At 37.8% G+C, this 17,296-nt stretch overlaps 1 protein-coding gene across 2 annotated transcripts in view; it reads left to right on the plus strand.

Moving 5' to 3' along the window:
- Window positions 1-17,296, plus strand: part of PTPRR (protein tyrosine phosphatase receptor type R) — a 269,220-nt gene that overhangs the window by 8,585 nt on the left and 243,339 nt on the right. The window lies entirely within an intron of this gene.

The following is a 17,296-nucleotide window of genomic DNA, read 5'->3' on the forward strand; positions in this document are numbered from 1 at the left end:
CATTTTCTACTTATAATGACAGTCTAGACTTTTCTCATAATCAAATCTCATTTGATTTCATTTTACTAAGATGTTGATATCCATGAAAATTTCAGCCACAGGGACCAACAACAAAACAAAACTGCTTACCTGAAACAGCAGTCTAGATCAACATGGCTAATTACACTGAAGTAGATGCTAAGTTCAGTAGGGGCATGAACTATTTTCTGTCTTGGTTTGGACCTGAAGCAATGTCTATTTGCTGACTTAAATGTGCAGAAGGGCTTAAGACAGCCTAAACTACTGTTTCTTTGAAAAAGAGCAATGAATGAGCACAGATTAAGAGTATCTCATAGTGATTTACTGGCCTATACTGCAACCTGTGCAGAGTAAGACTCTTCTGCTATTTCACTAGAGTAGTGATTCAATTCCTGACGGAGACTGGAGGGGAAATGAGGCGATGCACATAACTACACAAAGTCAGCTCCCAGTACTGGGATACTTTCACTTACCTGGGGAAGAGGCTCAATACAAACTCTGCCACACATTATATCATGATGAGTTAGTCCGCATGGCCATCAATCTATAAATATAAATTTACAGATTGTGATTTTAAAGTAATTCACTTTCTTGGTCTCTTGTTGATTCAAGACAGTATTTTTATTCTCCCTGGAAGAAAATGAAATAGCTTAAGCAGAAAAGTAAAGAGAAAATTGAAATAAAGGAGAAAGTGCCATATTTTTCGATAATGCTTAGCAGAGTACTGTAGCAGTTAAGAGCATGTATATGGTGGTCAGTTTCAAATCCAGGCATGGTCACTTACTGTCTCTATGGTGGTTTAGTCCCTAAGTTGTGTCCGACTCTGCGACTCCATGGACTACAGTGCACAAGGCTCTATCCATGAGATTTCCTAGGCAAAAATACTGAAGCAGATTGCCATTTCCTTCTCCAGGGAGGATCTTCCCGACCCAGGAATTGAACCTGGGTCTCTTGCATTATAGGCAGATTCTTTACCAACTGAGCTATGGGGGAATCCCTACTATCTCTCTGTAACTTGGAGTAAATTTCTTGATCTTCTCACATCTCAATTTCTTTTGAAAATGGAGACCATGTATTATAGAGTTGTTGTTGTGTGTTAAATAGGATAATGGAGTGTGAAATAGACTTTGCTGTCTCAGTAAGTGCCATGTAAGTGTTAGGTATTATTTGACTAGGGGTGGGAGAGGTCAGATGCTAAATGATCAACCAGTATCTTGGAGCAATTTCTCATTCTTTTTGTATTTGAGCCAATGCTAGAGAAGATACATGCCCAAGAGAGATTCTGGATTCCAGCCTCTTTTTCAGTTGAATCTTATCTGCATAATTCCTCTCTCTTTGGTTTGAGCCTTACTAATGGGCAGGTTTGTGATGGATTTTGAAGCTTCAAAGCATCCACCTACTTCTTCTGGCCACTGAAAGGCTGAAGAGAGCCTGGCCAAGCCCAGGATGTCAGACCTCATTCTCCTAGTCCCTATTCAACACCCCCCACCAAACCCCTCAATAAAATAGTTTAACATGCTTCTCCTCCTCCAAATTCACCTCTCCCCTAAGTCTCTCTCCTAATGCCTTACCTATAAGCATCTAAACGTATTATCTATCGATCATGTCTTCAGCAAATCCTTATTTAAGTGAACATATTAGTAAAATGCAAATTTTTCTTGGGCTTACCTCATGGTAATTGAAAATAAATAGCCTTTTCACCTTTTCCTAAACACCATAGATCTGAAATATCTAGTTCTTATTGCACTGTGTTGCTTAGCAGATAGCCCAGACTTGTCCTTGGAGCTGCCTCCCTAACAAGTCTCACTAGGCACAGATGCAGAGTAAGTTCAGACGTGTGACCAAGGCTGCAACTCACAGCTCTAAGAATTTCTTTTAGGACTGCTGCTCTAGTAAGCCTTCTCCTCTTCTGACTGACGGACACTCTCCTGCTTGCTATTTGTAGCCTATGGAACTTCTAGGTCTTTGGGCTCCAGGTCCACATGGAAGGCTGCCCATGGTTCTGTGGGCACTGGAGAAGATAGAAGTGTTTGAACATAAAGGGAAAGCAAGGAGGGACATGGAGATGGCAAGGCCTTTTATTGGGGATTGTCAAGCACAGCCTTAGCCTGTTCAAGGGACGACTCATCACTCCCTAATACCCAGCCCCACTTGATCTGAGGATTCTATCCTGCTGATCTTATCTCAGGTGACCTACCATGTATAGCTCCAGTCTGGCTCCCTGAGAGAGCTGCAACCCACCAGAAAAATCAGAATTCAACTATGGAAACTTTTTCATGGTGCTGACCTCCGATATGCAAAGTTATGTCCGTGGTGGGTTGGCTGTTTCAGTGCCTCTGAATGCTCCATGGCAGTTAAGAAGCTCCCTAGGGGAATTCTCACAGGTGCTCACAGGTCTGGTCCAGTTGGGCAGGGCCCTTGGCATTCCTGGGTCCCTCTGCATCTCCAGAGCATCAAGATTCCCCATCAGGTGTCCACTGGTCTTTTCTGAGTGACTTATTTCCTTAAAATGGGAGTGCCTGGTTCTTAGAGAGCTTGGATTATAACATTTATCAACTGTTTGTAATTCCTAAATCTGAACATTAACTGAAGGTATGAAAATATAACAAAAGGGTCTCCTCTCTAGATAAACATTGAATTTATAGGGAAGAGAAAAATAGATTTCATTACAAGAAAAGAAGGAAAATACAAATGACTATTTTCTAAATCCCTGTGATGTGCTAAGTGTGAAAGTGTTAGCTGCTCAGTCATATCCGACTCTATGTGGCCTCATGGACTGCAGCCCAGCAGGCTCTTTTGTCTGTGGAATTCTCCAGGTAAGAATATTGAAGTGGGTAGCCATTCCCTTCTATTGAAACCAGGTCTCCTGAATTGAGGCAGATTCTTTACTGAGTTCACTAGGTCTATTTAATCCGTATGACGTACTAATCTCTATCCCAAATGCTTTCTGTAATATAATCATCTCACCCTTTAGGATAAAAAGTTTGCTTGAAATGGTATGCTTGTATGACAGAAACAGCAAAAATATACTCTAACTCATTGTAGCAGAGTAAAAACAAAAAAATTAAGCTCTAGAATCTGACTTCCTGGGCTTGAATCCCATCTCTGCTATTTACTATTTAAATTCTCTGTGTTTGCCTTTTCTTATCAGAATAAAAGGCTAATACCACAGTAACTATCTCATAGGGTGTTTTAAGGATTTAAAGAGCTAATTCATAAGGCCCAAAGCATGGGTCTGGAACACTGCATATGTTCAATGGCAATAGTTGTGAGAATTATCATATTAGCATGTGAAAATTTTCATTGGTCTTATATTTCAGGTTCCATACTTGAAAACAAAAAAATGTGCACATTGACTATCGCCCATTAAAAAGAAATTCACTCTGAAGCCTTCTTTTGTGAAGCGTCCCTGCCCTGAAAATCTAATTGTTGTACCTCCATTAAAAAAAAAAAAATACTAGTAGAACTTTTGTCTTATGAATTAAAAACTGCTTGTAATTAGTAAGCATGCATTGGAAGCAATGAGTGCTGTTTTCCAAACTGGAGAGCATAAGAGAAAAATAACTCCATAGCCACCAGAGGTGCTCCAATTATGGGCAACCTCCCTTCTGGTAAAGACCTTCAGTCTTAGATTTGGGGTAGAATTTGTAGTATCACTCCTCTTGCTGTCTCACTCTACAAACTATCTGAATTCACAACATCCAACAGGAGCCAAAATATCCCACTTCTAATGTTGAACCTTCTGCATGTCCACGGACACCTTGCAGACTCTGTGCATTGCATGGTTTGTGTACTCCACTGTGAGAGCCTTGTCCATATACCTTTGGGGTGTGTAACTGGGAGCGGAGGGAGTGGGTTTCATGAGATCAGAGTTGCTATATATGCGTACTGTGGATCAGGCAACCCACCTGCCCTAGCGTTAAGTTTTGCTGAGTCAACCATAAATTCACCTTGGGTACAGAGTCCATGCTTCCAAACCAGTCCTGCCCTGAGCCTGAAACAAAGTGCCTCAGGTCTCCCATACTTCAGCCTAAGGCATCAGCCCCCGCTGCCGGCAGCCCCTTCGCCGCTCCCCCAACCCTGCCCTTGAAGTCTTGAAGTTCACTGTCTGGAACTCTGTGCTCAGGCTGAATCTCAGCCTCCTGCCTTCTCCTTCCTCTGCACCCCAATTAAAGTGTGTTGTTCTTACTTCCCATTGCAAGAGAGGTCTCTCCTCTGCTAGCGCTATTTTAGGAAAGATGTGACACAGTGATCTACTCCTGATAAAAATAGCTGTTAATTGTATGGTCTTTCCCTAGCAAATGTTCATTTTTTTCAAAGAACAGTGAAAAAAAAAGCAGTGTCTTCTGAGAAAGCAGTGCCTTCGACCAGTGGTGTTCATTTCAAGTGATGGATGAAGGGACCAGGACAGGATGTAGTAGAGGAGTTGACCTGAAGGACCTACCAAGTGCCCTGTGCTCCTCAAACCCCTAAATACAGGCGGAGGAGGCCAGGGCAAGATTTCTTCAAGTGGCCACCGTGGACCTCCTTCCTTACTCTCTGTAGTATCATAACTGGGGCTTCCAGGTGTTGCTAGTGGTAAAGAACCTGCCAATAAAGGAGACTTAAGAGACACAGGTTTGATTCCTGAGTCAGGAAGATCTCCTGGAGGAGGGCATGGCAACCCACTCCAGTATTCTTGCCTAGAGAATCCCATGGACAGAGGAGCCTGATGGGCAATAGTCAATGGGGCCACAAAGAGTTGGACATGACTGACTGACTCAGCACAGCATATCACAACATCATTACTATGAAAATATTGTAATTTTTTATATGTTCTAATATTCATTTTGCTATTTTTTAGTATAATTCCTAATCTACTATGAGAATTATTCTTAAAACAGATATTTTTCTTGCAATTGAAATACAGTTTTTAAGTCTTTTGGAGAATTCTACTACAAAAGAGATGATAATAGTTTATAATCTCTATATTTATAAATAGTAATATTTTAAATGCTTGCATAACAATGAGGCATAAAAATTAGATTTTACAAGTGTACTTAGAGCTTTATCACTCCATAAATGCATATGGAACTCAATTTCTATGATTTCTGCAGAGGCTAGTGTTACTTAGCTTTCTATCTGTACGGTCATTTTTCCCCACTTCTGCATTTCCCAAGAGGGCGTATGTTGATGAAGATCTTCTCTTAACTGCTATGTAGAGTTGAAAAGATAGTAGCTTTCACTCTTGTCAACCTCTGCTCCAGGCATCTTTTAACTCAGTTCTTCAGGAACTGGGGAGCATCTGACTGCTTCTGTGGAGCCAACATAAATCTCACTTCCTCCAGCAGAGTCCGAGGCCGTGGTCTTAATCTCAGTTCTTTATGACTTCTGTCTAGTCACACTGCCCCAAAGGGTGCTGTCCTAATTGTATTAAATTTCACTCTGTAATACTAATTTATCAAATGAGACATATGGCTACTAAAGCTGGACAAGAACTAGGAAACATGAAATCCTTTCATTATAATTTTACCACCAGCACATGGCACACAGTGGATATTTTCTGAAATGACTGTCTACTTCTGTGGCTCCCAGATAGAGTTTTCTGTCGTGCAGCTCAACTTTGGATGGAAGAGATAAATAGGAAGAATGGAGGGACTCCCAGAGTAGTTACAGTGGGCTCTAAGTGGGAGTAGAAACCACGTTAGTTCTAACAGGATATTTGAGGAAATATGAAGGAGTATTTACATCAAAGAACATGCAGGAAAAGTTGACAAGATGCCTTAATAAAAATCTTTCCTTATTGTTGTAAGATTCAGGTCCTTTCCTACATAGAAAAAAATAGAAGCAGTTCTGTAGAAATAAGACTAGTTACTGTGGTGGTGTTTTTTAAATTTTTATTATTGATATACTAGATATATCATTGGTCAAACACTTGAAGCATCTAAATAATATTAGAAGAAGACAGAGCTTCCTCATGGAATTATGTGTTTATATCCTAGAAACTAGGGCATAGACTAGATTTTAGAAAAAAACATTTCTGGAAGGGAGTGTTCTCTTGGTAACAAGCTCTTTTACTGAAAGGGAGGGCCTTTCAGTAAATCATGGTAATCATGGGAGGGCCCATGATTGTTTAAAATTTATATATGAATAATTCAATTAAAATTTATAATTGTTATCCTTTAGAAACAATGGCTCAGTGGTTAAAGAATCTGCCTGCAATGCAGGAGACTCAGTATATATGAGTCTCCATCCCTGAATCAGGAAAATCACCTGCAAAAGGAAATGGCAATTCACTCCAGTAGTCTCGCCTGGGAAATCCTTGCCTGGGATGGAGGAGTCTGGAGGTCTCCTCCATGGGGCCGCAAAGAGTCAGACACGACTAAGTAACTAAGGACGCACGCACACACAGTTTTATTTTTTATGATTCATTTACTGATCTGAAGATGAACTTTTTTTTTTATCAAATTGGTTGTTTGATATCAGGATACAAAACAAGTGTGTACACATACAAATATATGCATACATAATATAACACGTGTTGTAAGAACATAATTAAGACACACAGCCTGAATATTGCAAAGTTAGCTTTATGTTAATATATATTGACAGAGCCATAATGGAATTTTCAAAACACTAGTGTACCTTGCTAATAAGATTAATACGAGTGAGTGTCTGTAATACCTGGAAGGTTATCCTAATACACCTCAGTTGCCGCGTCTTGAGAAGGCTGTATTTGTTCACCAGGAAGATTCAGTGTTGGTACTGTGGGTGCTTCTAACTGGAGATTAGTGCCATGGTGACCTCATGGGTTAGCATTGACAGTAGTAAGTAGTATTTCAGAACAACTGGAAGAGTTGTTTTCATGTTAGACTCCTTACATCCAAGGATAGCACTTCTGAAAATCCTCTTTTGAGTTCCCAAAGAGTCCTATATTGTTCTTATGGAAAAACTTATCTCTTTAGAGAAAAATCAGCGCCATGTGAAATCTAACTGAATTGAGGCTCTCTTTAAAGAATGTACTGTATTCTCTTGTAAAGTACATTTCTAATCTGGTTGTAGACCTGTAATACAAGAGCCACCTTCATTTTCTGGTGAGAAAACTGAGGCTCAGAGAGGTTGAGGACCCATAACTCAAGTTCTGATAGATGGGGTGTGGTGGTTAGGTATTAAAGATACAATCTAGGTCTCTTATCTCTAAAACCATTTTTTTTTTTAAGCATGTTTCTTTCCTTTCTCAGTTCTATTAATTGGCATTTTCTAAGTAAATTTTTACTGGTACTTATGTATTTTTAACTTTTCCTGAGAGGCATTTACAAAGCAAATGAGAACCTTGTCATATCTCATGTAGAAATTCCCGAGGGACTTCCTTGATGTTATCCATTTGCATCTCCTTTCTAGAGAAGAAAGTGCTGGCAATCCTTGAAAAACAATGATTGTCCTTTTACAAAATGATCAGAAAACAAAGTTGCCCTTTTTGATTGTTCACTTTTTCAGGTCTCTTTGGTGACCACTGTTTCATCCTTTATTCCTTTCCCAAGTCACTGACACTGGTTTAAACAGCTGCAATACGAGGATTTATTCTGAGAGGGTAAATGTGAGCCCATTCTACCTTATGCATCCAGAGTTACCAAAGTTGAACGTGAAATAATGAATCATAATGTACATAATCATAAAATCACACTGTGATTTTACATATTTTCTCTTTCCTTTGTTATGGATCTCTTCAGAGACTATCAGGGTCATATCCAGGATGAAATTTCAATTGTGGAATTTTATGACCATCAAAACTGGTTATTGTCCTGTAAATGTTGTTCCTATGATAAATGTACTTTTATTTTAAATTCAGTTAAGTATCTTTGACAAGCTATTCACTATTCTGTGAGGGAGCTCTGTCCCTTAGAAATTGAAAAAATTGTCATTGAGCTCTCAGTGAAGATGAGGAATCCTACTACTTATCTCATTTCTACTTCCTTTTTCATTCCTTACACGTTGTTTTTTCAGTCCTTCTCAATTCTCCTGGAATCTCCAATCTTTGTTCTCATCCTCTCTCTCTTATGAGATAGCTTCATCTCCTTCACGGAGAAAATAGAAGCTGTCAGAAGAAACTTGCTCAACTTCCACTGCCAAACCCATTAACATCCTTCATCTTCCTGCCTCTCCTGTATCCCCATGTTATAATGGAAGAAATACCTCCCTCCAATCCAGGGCTCATCCCCTTGATGATACTATGGATCCCAACTCCTCCAGTCTTCTGGGGAGGCTCAGTCTATTGATTCTTCCATCTGTTTTTTCTTTTAGTGATATTTCCAACCACTCCTCCTCAACTAGCTCTTTCCTTTTAAAGAGTAAATGTACTCAGATCTCTCCTATAGTGAAAAAAAAAAAATCCCTCAATCCCTCAATCCCACTTTCCCTTCCTGTTAATACACTGCTCTTGTCACACTGAAGTTTGTTGCAAGAGTTGTTTTTCATGTTATTTCTCATTTATCTCCCACTTGATCCTCTATCCAGTTAAATCTAGCTTTCTTCCCCCACCCTCACTCTGAAATTACTTTCTGTACATTTATCAATCATTTGTTAATGAGATAGATAAGCATTTAGTGATGAGAAAAGATGTTTTGATACAGTATTGAGTGAAAAAGGTAGTTTACAAAGCATAATATAGCATAATCTATTGCCTTTATTTGGAGTGTAGTGCAGTGAATTTTAACTTATCTATAGATTCATGTAATCACATTGTATACAGAAAAGTTCAATCACTCCAAAGAACTCCTTCATGCTACTCCCCCTGCTTCTCAACTGATAACCTAATAATCATTGATCTAGTTTTTTCTTTTCAATATTAATTTTTGCTTTTCAAGAATGTTCTATAAATGGAATTTCTGCAACTGTCTTCCTTTCCTCAGCCTAATGCCTTTGAGAGTGATCCTAATTGTTTTGCAGATCAATAATTCATTTTTTTAAAATTGATGAGCGATGTTCCATTGTATGGATGTATCAGTTTGCTTTCCATTCATCAATCGAAGGACATTTGAGTTATTTCCACTTTAGAGTAATTATGCATAGAGTTGCTGCAAAAGTTTGTTTACTATCTGAGTATTGTTAGTATTTTTCATTTTAGCAATTCTAAGAGGTATGTAGTGTTATCAGATCACAGTTTTAATATGCATTTCGTTACTGGAGTAATATTCATGTGCCTCTTTGCCATTCATGTATCTTTGATTTTGTGTCTGTTCAAATCTTTAATCTAGTTTTAAATTGGTTTGTTTTGTTTTCCTACTGTTAAATTTCTTGAGTTCTTTAGTTTTTCTCATTACAAGTCCCTTATTGGATATGTGATTTGCAATTATTTTTTGCCACTTTTTAGCTTGCTGTTTCATTCTCTTAACAGTGTCTTAAACAGAGCAAAAGTTTTTTTGTTTCAATCCAGTCTAATTGATCAATTCTGGTGACATCTCTAAGAATTTTCTGCCTACCCTAGTTATAAAGATTTTCTCCCATTTTTTCTTCTAGAAGTTTTATAGTTGTACATTTATATATTTGGATCTGTGATCTTTATTAAGTTCATTTCTATGAAGCTTGTATAGAGATTCATTTTGTTACAAATGGAGGTCCGATTGTTCCAATATGATTTTGAAAAAACTATCCTTTATTGTTTTTACATCTTTATAAAAAAATCAAATGGTGACATTTTCTCTGGATCTGTTTTAATTAATTATTTTAATTGGAGGCTAATTACTTTACACTCTTGCAGTGGTTTTTGCCATGCATCAATCTGTTTTTGAACTCTGTTCTGTCTCATTGATTTATCTTTATCGTAAGTCCTAGAATTAGACAGTAGTATTCTGTCACCTTTATTCTTCATTTAAAATTGTTTATTCTACTTTAGAATCAATCTATTATATGTGTAGAATTTTGCTTGAATTTTTATTGTCGTTGGGGATAATTAAATCTTCATTATATAAAGCCTTCCAATTCATGAACACAGTATGTCTATTCAGTCCTTCTTGTTTTACTTTCTCAGCATTTTGTAGTCTTCTGTATATATATCCTGTACATATTTTGTTATAATTATACCTAGGTATTTTATTTTTTGTAACTGTTGTAAATATTTTTTAAATTCAGTGTTCGGTTGTACATTCCTAGCTTATAGAAATGCCATTGATTTCATAGGTTAACACTACAGTCTATTAACTTGCTAAACTCACCTGTTCTACCAAAATTTTGATGAGTTCCTTAAGATTTTATACATAGACAATCATCCTTTCTACAAATAGAACAATTTTGTTTTTTCTTCTCTACTGTGTGTGCCTTTTACTTCTTTGTTTACTGGCAATAAATAGGACTTTCATTCAGCATAGTATTGTATAGAAGTGGTGAGTGTCATTGTCTGGTTCTCTATTCTTAAGAGAGGGAAGGTAAACCTATTCTTAACTGTGAGTTTTTGTGTAGGTGTCTTTTATAAGTTTGAAGAATTTCCCTTCTATTTCTGGTTTGCTTATTTTTTTCACTGTGAGTTGATACGAATTTTGTCAAATGCTCTTTCTGCATCAGTTGGTATGATAATATGGTTTTCCTTCATTAGACTGTCAATATGATGGATTAGGTTGATTGCTTTTTAAATATTAAAGCAGCCTTACATTCCCAGGATAAGCCTTACGTGGTTATATATTATCCTTTATATTTCTGCATTCAATTTGCTAATATGCTCTTGAGGATTTTTACATCTATATTCATGAGCAATATTTGGTCTTTAGTTTTCTTTTTTTAGTAGGGTCTTTTTCTGGTTTTGTTATCAGTAATCTTGGCCTTATAAAGTGCTTTGAGGAGTGTTCCTTTTTCTTCTATTTTCTGGGAGAGGTTATGTATAAATGAAGTTAATTTTTTCTTTTAAGTGTTTCAATTTGCCAGTGAAACCATTTGATCCTGAAGATTTCTTTTTCAGAAGAAAACTTAAGTAGGAATTCAATTTCTTTTATAATTTTAGGGCAATTTAGGTAACATATTTCATCGTGGGTGAGTTCCATTATTTTCTAGGGTTTGAACTGGTCATTTCATCTAAGTTGTTAAATACAGATGCAAAGAGTTGTACACAGTTATTTTCTCATTATCCTTTTCATGTCTGCTGGGTATGTAGTGGTATTCTTTCTTTCATCTGGTGTTGGCAATCTGCAAGACGCTCTATTTGTCAATCTTGCTAGAGCTTTATCAATTTACTGATGTTTTCAAAGAATACACTTTTGTTTCATTGATTTTCTTAACTTCTTTTCCTCTGCATACTTTACATTTATTTTGCTCTTTTTTTTTTTTTCTGGTTTCCTAAAGTAGAGGCTTAGATTATTGATTTGAGACCTCTCTTCTTTTCTAATACAAACATTTATGCTGTAAGCTTTCCTCTAAGCACTGCTTTGACTGCGTCTCACAAATTACGGTGTTGCATTTTCTCCTGGAGCTATCCTCGTCTATACTCTGGTGTACACTGTGGGCTGGCTAGAGAATCCTGGAGGCAGGGAGAGACGGTAAACTTACTGCCGGTGTTGTGCAATTTTGAATTCTGTTCTTCGTCCCTAATCGCTCTGCTACTGATTACTTCTCAGAGTCCTCAAAAAGATGTTTTATGCATTTTGTTTAGATTTTATAGCTCTGTTTATTGTAGTTAACAAGGCAGAGTGTGCTTGCTTCATCTTACCCAGACTCAGAATCTTCCTTAACCTTTTAAGTCCTTAAAAATTCCTTTATTTTTGTTCAAAGACTCAACAGTGGAGAATGGTTAGCTTTGTATTTCTAATGCTGTACCCAGAGCTTTTCCATGTTGAGTCTGGTGCTCTGAATATCCAGGGTCAGCTGTCCATTGATGAATTTTAGGTCAGTAAATCCTATGCAAGTGTTCAGAGTTGTTTCAACTCGCAGACTGTCAGTGACACTGCTGCTGAGGCCGCTGCTAAGTCACTTCAGTCGTGTCCGACTCTGTGCGACCCCAGAGACGGCAGCCTACCAGGCTCCGCCGTCCCTGGGATTCTCCAGGCAAGAACACTGGAGTGGGTTGCCATTTCCTTCTCCAATGCATGAACGTGGAAGGTGAAAGTGAAGTCGTTCAGTCGTGTCTGACTCTTAGCGACCTCATGGACTGCAGCCCACCAGGCTCCCCTGTCCATGGGATTTTCCAGGCAAGAGTACTGGAGTGGGCTGCCATTGCCTTCTCCAGTCATTGACACTGGACACTGCCAATCACAGACTCTTTGGTACACTCTTCCCACGGCTTCCATACTTCCACAATCTCTAATTTTTCTTCTTCTCCCACCAAACATTCCTTTAGTGTGGCCTCTTCTGGATCTTTGCTGTAGACTCATAGTTCTTCTCATTCCACAAGGCAGTCTCATCATTCTGGCACTCACTTTTCCTTGAGTATGCTTATGGTTTTTCAGTATTTATCTTTAGTCCAGCACTTTCTCCCATGTTCCATATAAATATAATTTCTTTCTAGATGTTTCTGCTTCTAAATATTGTAGGCCCTACAGAATCACATTTCCCTGTCTCAATAAAAGACACCCCTATACGTTGAATTGCCAACTAGAAATAGAATTATTCTTAAATATCCACTGTTCGTTCCTTCTTACAACATTAACTCAATTACTGAATTTATTCCCTTTTATTTTTGCATCAATTCCTGTATCTTAAGGCTTCTGGAATTCACCTCTGCTTTGTCCTCCTACTGCCTGCCACCTTGTCTGGGTTATTCTCCTGTCGTCTAAAATATTTTACCCCATACATCTGCACTTACTTTTGCTTCCTCCCAGTCCATTTTATTGTACAGCCAGAGGGACCTCTGAGAAATATAAATTTTACATTATCACTTCCTTCTTTAAATTTTAAAAAATGTTCAATTTCCTAATGTTTCATTTCTTAAATGCTATTAAAGGTATTTTGCAATGTACCATGTTATTCTCAAAAAATCACTTAGTCTCTTGGCATTAGTTTCCTATCACTGCATAAAAAATTGCTATAAGACTTAGCAAATTAAAACAATACGTATTTAGTATTTCTCAGTTTCTGTGAGGCAGAAATTTGTCCATGGCTTACTGGAGACTTCACTTCAAAGTCTCTCGTTAGGCTTCAGTTAAAGTGTTGGCCTGAGCTAGGCTCCTAGGTGAAGGCTCACCCGAGGACAGATTTGCTTCCAAGCTTATTTGCATGATTGCTGACAGGATTCAGTTCCTTAATTGTTATTGCAACTGAGAGCCTCAGTTCTTCCTTGGATTTTGGCTAGAAGCCTCTCTCTTCATGTGGACCTCTCCAACAACTTGCTTCATTTAAGTCAACAGGAGTCTCCTGGCAGCACAGAAGTCATCTTTTTTTAGCCGAATCACAGAAAGTACATCCCATCACAAGTGAGGTCTCACTCACTCTTAATGAGCATGAATGCCAGTAGGTATGGGTCTTAGGAACCATTGTTTTCTTCTTCTTCTTCTTATTATTATTCTTAGGAACCTTCTTTTTCTTATTTCCTCTCTTAATTTCTCTGTGCTGCTTTCTGAATTATTACCTAAACTTTTCCTACTTACCAATTCTCTATTTAGTGGTGTCTAGTCTACTGTTTAATCCATGTGTTGCATTTCTTCAATTATGATATTTTTCATTTCTATGATTTTCACTTGAAAACATGCCAGTTCTCTTTCCCTCAAATCCCTTATTCTTATTTTCTCTTCTATTTAGATGTTTTAATTAACTTACTTTGAAGCCCTGTTCAATTTTCTCTTTCATTTTTTTCTTTCTTAATTAAGAATCTACCCACTTCATCTTCTGACCATCTCCCATGGCAGGAATCCCCATGTGCTTTTTAATATTTTTAAGTCTATAAGTATGTCTTCAGGGGGACTCATCTTACTTGGAAACACATGGAAATTCCATTTATATTCAAGTTTCTAGAGACATCACTATAAGATTGATTTTTCAGTTGCTTCTAAGACCTTATAATACATACAGGTTCTAAAACATTTTCTTTCTTAATCTGCTAGAAACTACTCTTCCTTGGTTTCCCTCCTTCTTTACTACCATTCCTTCTCATTTGTCATGTTGGCTCTATTTCATTCAGCTTTTTGACTCGAAATGTTGTAATTCTACCATGAGCTCTGTCCTGTGTATACTCTTCTCTTTTCAAGGAATCTCCAGTCACTTGGCTTTAAATTTTATCCATACTGGATGAGTCACAAATCTGTCTCTCTCCAACCATGAAGTATACACTTATTAAATTTCTAATTCAACATCTCCACCATGAAATTAAAAGATGCTTACTCCTTGGAAGGAAAATTATGACCAACCTAGATAGCATATTAAAAAGCAGAGACATTACTTTGCCAATAAAGGTCTGTTTAGTCAAGGCTATGGTTTTTCCAGTGGTCATGTGTGGATGTGAGAGTTGGACTGTGAAGAAAGCTGAGTGCTGAAAAATTGATGCTGTGGTGTTGGAGAATACTCTTGAGAGTCCCTTGGACTACAAGGAGATCCAACCAGTCCATCCTAAAGGAGATCAGTCCTGGGTGTTCCTTGGAAGGACTAATGCTGAAGCTGAAACTCCAATACTTCGGCTACCTCATGCGAAGAGTTGACTCGTTGGAAAAGACCCTGATGCTGGGAGGGATTGGGGGCAGGAGGAGAAGGGGATGACAGAGGGTGAGATGGCTGGATGGCATCACCGACTCGATGGGTATGAGTTTGAGTAAACTCAGGGAGTTGGTGATGGACATGGAGGCCTGGTGTGCTGCAATTCATGGGGTTGCAAAGAGTCGGACACGACTGAGCAACTGAACTGAACTGAACTGAACTTTGATCTTTAATAGGCATCTGAATCTTAAAATTTCCAAAATGTTTACCTGAATATATTCATAATGTTGAAATGAAGAGAGGTAATATTTGAAGACAAGAAAATAAAACTTATCCCAAATACTAACTCAGTGGTCCTCAACTTCAGAGTTGGAATGTGAGAAAATTTTGAATAGAAATCTAGATTTGTAAGCTACCTTTCCAGAGAGTCTGCTATGGTAGTTCTAGGCTAAGATATGGAGATCTGAATCTTAATATCCCAGGTAATTTTGATGCAGGGATCTAAGCACAACACTTTGAAAAACTTTTTCTTTCCTAATGTCTTTGGTGGGGTTCCTAATTAATAGTGATGCCAACTTGGTTCTTATTACTCAGGGACAAGGCAGGACTGAGTATTTTCACATATAAAACTGATAGGGTTGGGAGATTCTGGTTGTGTTTCAACTGCACTTAAAATTAGATTTTTTTCATCTTTCTCTATAGGCCTATTTTTGTACAAGAGGCTTTATTAGTTGGACGCACGTATTCTATTTTTGGGGGATTGATATCATGTGTTTAGCTCCTCAGTCGTGTCCAACTCTTTGCTACCCTTTGGACCATAGCCTGCCAGGCTCCTCTGTCCATGGGATTTTTCAGGCAAGAAGACTGGAGTGAATTGCCATTTCCTTCTCAGGATCGAACCTGCATCTCCTGTGTCTTGTGCATTGCAGGTGCATTCTTTACCCACGGAGTCATCAGGGAAGCCTGATATCATATAAAAAGAAAGATTGAAGATCAATTTCTCAATTCTTCATTAAGTTTTCCCCTTCTCATAAATCTGTGTTTTCTTATCTTCTGAGCTACTTCTTTTTCTTGGTGAAACTCTTTGCCATCCCCTACCATGTTTTTTTTTTTTTTTTTCTTTTTTCTCTTCCCAAATCTTGCAAGGACTTCCAATCTTTTTCGCATGTTAATTTTTTAATTAACACGCCTATCTCTATAGCACTATCTTGTTATATAGGGTTATAATCCCTCTTTTCGGTAGGAGAACCAACCCCCAGGTGAGAAACCTAAATTCATTCAAGTGTGCAATATGCCTATTCTGAAACAAGGGACCATCTTTAAGTGAGGCATGTTTAAAAAGTCAGCTAAGATAAAAATAGTATCTCCATTCTGTTTCTTAACCTTAAGGTGACCACTCCATTGTTGCTCTTTACATCAGACTCAGTCCTCTAACAGGGGAGGGAGGAAACTGTTCATCTATAGTATAGAAAAACTGTAGGACAGTGGTCCCCAGCCTTTTTGGCATCAGGGATCAGTTTCGTGGAAGAGTTTTTCCATGGACAGGCCTGATGGGGGATGGTTTGGGGATGATTCAAGTGCATTACATTTATTGTGTACTTTATTTCTGTTATTGTTACATCAGCTCTACTTTATATCATCAGGTATTAGATCCTGGAGGCTGGGGACCCCTACAGTAGGACACTACAATATAATTTATTAAAGCACTGTTAGTAAAATTTAAACAAACATTTGTGGTCAGAAAGTTAATATATCTCTAATACATTTTATCACCATTCTCCATTAATAAAACACAGCAAGAATTTTAACAGTGAAAGACCATATTCATTTATATATGTTCCTAATGACAGTGTCATTTCCAAATCTGAGGAATTCCTACTTCATTCAGAGAAACAAAGTTTACAGTTATTTCAAGGTCATACTGTCTAATCATCATTGTTGGTGAATTAAAGTAACTTGATTTCTTTTTCTCAAAAGTTAGTCTACTCAGCATATTGAGGATTGAAGACATGAGGACTAGTTTCTATTACTGTCTCAGAATTCACATGGAATTTAATTGTGATTTGAATGATCTAAAAGCCTAAAGTCACTGGTACCCAATGGTTTCCAAACAATTACATCATGGTAAGCTGAGCTTACTGAAAAAAAAATTACCTGTCTTCTTATCACTAAGTGAGAGTTGAGAGCATATTGGTAAACTAACATTACTGAAAGTGCTGTATATATATGCTGGTCACAGAGGCTTGATGGGAGGAAAAGCTATAAAAACTAGCAATTTCTCTACTATAAATATTTGGTAAGAATTCAAGGCACCCCAGAATTCTTATAAAAAGAGGAAAGTCATCTTCTGGGGACAGCATTTTTATAGCTTATTGTTGCCATAGGCATCCTGAGGGGAAATCTGTGGTGCCTAGGTTGCTAGGCACAACGTGGATGCCATTACCATGTTGTGATCTGTTCAATCTGCTTGTCATCTTATATAGAAGATCTTACGTTTGCTTTTCTAATTGGCGTGTGACCTAGTGATACTCTTTTGACTTACCTGTATATGTTATCTGTTTCCTTCCGTGGCCAATGATAAAAAGAATAAAAGAGCTATTCAAGTCAATGGATATTTACCTAACAGATGAAATAAAAGAGAATGTATTACTTTATCTGGATGGCCATATTACTAAGTAAAAAGGGGAGAATGCTT

This window comes from Cervus elaphus, chromosome 3, assembly GCF_910594005.1.
Source record: "Cervus elaphus chromosome 3, mCerEla1.1, whole genome shotgun sequence".
Lineage (NCBI taxonomy): Eukaryota > Metazoa > Chordata > Mammalia > Artiodactyla > Cervidae > Cervus > Cervus elaphus.